The sequence below is a fragment of the Dipodomys spectabilis genome, unplaced genomic scaffold, assembly GCF_019054845.1.
Source record: "Dipodomys spectabilis isolate Male_0828 unplaced genomic scaffold, ASM1905484v1 ptg000463l, whole genome shotgun sequence".
In the NCBI taxonomy this organism is placed as follows: Eukaryota; Metazoa; Chordata; class Mammalia; order Rodentia; family Heteromyidae; genus Dipodomys; species Dipodomys spectabilis.
Genome location: NW_024871140.1, coordinates 3262415 through 3266746, shown reverse-complemented (window position 1 = coordinate 3266746; position 4332 = coordinate 3262415). Strand labels below are relative to the sequence as shown.

General features: G+C 34.2%; 1 pseudogene; it reads left to right on the top strand.

Annotated features, from left to right (window-relative positions):
* The first annotated feature begins 529 nt into the window (after positions 1-529).
* On the top strand, positions 530-626 carry LOC122098210 (annotated as a pseudogene).
* The last annotated feature ends 3706 nt before the right edge of the window (positions 627-4332 follow it).

Sequence of the window (4332 nt, the reverse complement as noted above, 5' to 3'; positions counted from 1 at the left end):
ACTGTTCATCTCTCTATGATCCCTTGTAACTAAGATTAATTTTGTTCAAGTAAGACAATCTATGCTATCAGGGTAAGATATTCTGATTGGTCTGTTCCTACATGGAAGAAGAGTCAAGGGTCATGTAGACATTTGTGCCAGTAAGACCTCATTTGTGAAAATGTCAGCTGCAGAATGTTAGAAATAGCTCTTAAGCAAGGATTACTTTGAATCCAATAGCTCCACAAAGCTAATTCAGTTGAATAAATAATACTTGAAAGAGCCATCACCTTTGGACCTACCTATAAATTATTGAATGTATGATCAAATTACAATTGAAAAATACTTAAAATTGGCATTGACAAAAAATTGCAAATGTGAGCAATCGGCTGAACATTATATTTTTTTTCCATTATTCACAGAATTTTAAGGAAATAAGATCAATAGCATTGTTAGGAACAATAAGGTTTCCTTGTTACAAGTAGGCACCCATGGATATAAGCCTGTATAAAGATTGCATCATTAGCTACTTAAATTTAGAGGATACTACATGCTTCAGCAGCATGTATACCCAAATTACAATATACAGATTAATATAGCACTTGCACAACGATGATATGAAAATTTGTGAAGTATTCCATATTATTCATTCTTCAGATGCAAGAAATGAAAACCCGTTATTAAAAAGTTGATTACAAAATAACAAGTGTAACAGCACACGTAATTCATATGATTAAATTTATTTTGACATCAGTGTATTAAATCTTCACCTCAGAAAGGTGTTTAAATAGCATAAACTTTACAAAACTTTTGAAATTAGACAACATTGTCATTTTATCCCAAAGAAAAATAATATTAGGACCTAGGAAAAAAGGAATCTTAAACTGTTTCTATATGGAATACAATCTGAAAGGACACATTAATGAACCTATATATTATAAAATAATATAGAATTCAAAGTATGTCTATGCGAGAATAAAATAAATTATTAACATTATACAAACATAGACTATAGAATATTTTAAAATATTCTTTTTCAGACAAGCACCAGTAATACTTTAGTTTCTGTACTACTCATTTCAACAGATAAGTTAAAATTATTTCTGACTAAAAAATCACATACTCTGCAGAAATCATTATACATGTATATAAAAACTCTTCAATACATTTTGACACCCAATGCAGGCAATTCACTTGCAAGAATTCCATGGAATTCATGAATTTTTACAGTAAAGTACTGGTGTTGCCGGCGCTGGTGGCTCACTACTATAATCCTAGATACTCAAGAGGCTGAGATCTAAGGCTCACGGTTCAAAGCCAGCCTGGGAATGAAAGTCTGTGAGACTCTCATCTCTAATAAACCACTAGAAAACTGGAAGTGAAGCTGTGGCTCAATCGGTAGAGCACTCACGTTGAGCTGAAGAGCACTGGGATAGCACCCAGGCCTAGAGTTCAAGCCGCATGACCGCCCAAAAAAAAAAAAAAAGATATTGCTCTTATTTGGATTGTGGAAATATTTTGTATGGACACAAAGGATGGACTTGCATTTTTAAATTTGAGAAACTTAACCCGACCATTAGGATTTAGGAGAAGAATTTGTACAGCCTTCCACAACTTCATATAGGTAGCGATACGTACTTATCCTTTGGGCAATTTCAAATGCAGTTTCTTCTAAGGTGTTCTGCAGGCCTGGTTTTATATAATGGTTCAACCGAAGGAGAGCAGGCGTATCTTTGCTATCTCAATTCTCAGTGGCAAGATATAAGGGGGTCAAGAGGCCTTTAGTTTGGGCATTGGTGTCTGTAACATGATGAGGTAAGAAAGAAGCCACTCTGGTGTTATTCTGCATATATGCACGGTGCAGGGGTGTCCAGCCATCTACAGTTATTTCATTTGCCACTTGAGCCTCCAACTCACAGACAATGTCTAAGTGTCCACTGTAGGCTTCCTGATGAAGAGGGGTATATTCATCGTCATCCCTAGTATTCACATGACTGGCCTTTTTGGAAAGTAGTCTCCGCACTGTAATAAGCTGAATATTTTCGGTAGCCCAATGTAGAAATTTACTTGGATCTTTCTCCACTTTTTGTCTTGCAATTGATACCATTCCTCACTTTTTCATCATGTTCCGCGTCTTCATCAGAATTGCCAATCCAGAGACTTTGAGTGCCAGTGGGAATGAGGTATCCATGTATTTCTCTAATAGTTCACATTGGTTGAACTGTTCAGAAAAATCCGGTGAATTTTCTGCATCTGTTTTTTCACCATGATTTTTTTTTCCTTTTTCCATTTTTACTATTCTAAATTATTCTAACTGGAGAGTAGGGAATTGATGGAGAGCAGAGGAAAGATGTTCCTCCGTATTCAAAGATACAGACTGAAAATAAGGACCAGTGGTGTCTTCATGTGCAGCTTATTCGAGGAATGAGAAAAGATGAAATACTGCCTTCTATATAAATGATTTGGAAAATGGAAGAGCAGAAAGTGAAATGATGCAACCAAAAATATAAAAGCAAAATAAATTAGATTAATTATGGAGCAATCATATTATCTATGAGAACCATGAAAGAGAGAGAGGAAGAGAGAGACAGATTTGCAATGACCTAGCTAGCCACAAAATGCATGCATCTGATTAATTTATAGAGCAAGCGGAATTTTATTTTTTTTAAAAGATGGAAATATAATTTATGTTTTTACTTGAATTTAGTAAATACATTTTAAGTAGTCTACATAAAGAGACATAGCTTTGACCAAATTGCAGACAAGAATCTAAATCCTTGATAATTCTAGTAACAGATCTCACTGAAATCAGTTGAATCACACTTTTTCTGTACAATGAAGGAATAGATCCAGGCTAAGAAAGCGGCTAGGGATGGCAGGCCGATTGTATCTGTGACAAAACTTTGTTGAAAATGGTATTGAGGATTACATACTGTTTATCCACTTGCACTGGAAGCATGATTCTGAACTATTGCTTGCAGGTCCTCAACTATTGCTTTGATCATTATATTCTCCAAGAAGAAAAAGTGAGATTTAATTGACAGCAAAGGACTACTAATACATTTTGACTTCTCATTAAGCACCTTCAACCATCGAAAAGACATGAAGACAATAGACAGGCATACTTTTTTAGATGAAAACAAGTGTCTTTAAAAAACAAGGAATTTAAGTAGTCATGCAAAGCACTTCGATTTTACTACTGCATTATATATTTTTTCTAATGTTGGGTACCAATAAATAATGAATCTATTAGAAAGTTCTTGAAGCTCATATGTCAAATCGTGGGTTCTTTCATACTATATTATGATACTTTTGTGTATGGTCTTAAGAAGAAATTTAAATTATTAACTAGAATTTCTGACAGGACAATATCATCAATGAACATCTTGCTTCTATACTCTCAGTTTTAAATCACTATCTAAGTATGTGCATTAGGTAGGTATAGATGAAAAAGTAGAAGCCACACTGGTGGCTCATGTCATTAATCCTAGCTAATCAGAAAGATGAAGTCTGAGGATTGTGGTTTAAAACGAGGCCAAACAAAAAAAAAGGCCATTAGATTCTGATTTGAAAGAAACCAACAAAAGTTAGAAATGGAGTTGTACAAGCGGTAAAATGCTAGCCTTGAGAAAACTAAAACAAAAAAAAAAAACAAATTCTGGGACAGAGCCAGGCCCTGAGTTCAAACCCTAGTATTAGCACCAAGCAAATGAATTAATTAACTAGATAATTAATTAATTAAAAATAAATTAAGTGGTCACATGTGGAGGGGCAGGATATAACAACCGTAGTGACTGGATTGTGTATTATTTTGTAGTAAGGCAAATTATCATTTGTACTAATCACTAATATTTTATTTGAACTTTTTCTACAATAAACCCTGAATTTAGCATGCATGTATATGTATGTACATGTGTGCACATATGTATATGTGTGCATGTGCTGTTGCAATGTTACTTGCCAATGTGGACATGGTGAGGCTAAAAAGAGCTAACTGTGTTGCAATGTTTTTATTATCATTGTTCTGTCATGTCATTTCAGTTGAACCACCCTTCTGTACATTTTATTTGTCAAATAATAACATCATCAATATCAAAGCATTTACAACATTAAGTTAGTTAAAAGAGATCATTTTCAGCTCTTATTATGTGTTAGGTGAGAAGATACAGACAAAATTAGGTAGTAAATTATTGCTGTAAGATGACTGTCAGTACAAAATGTGAATTTGACCTGTTAAATAGGTTATACTTTTAAGATATGCTCATGGAGTGAGTTTGGCCTACTTGACGGAACAGGTATTACTCTCTAATTATTCCCGTGAAACACAAGGTGGATAAAGTCTTTCCGGATTTC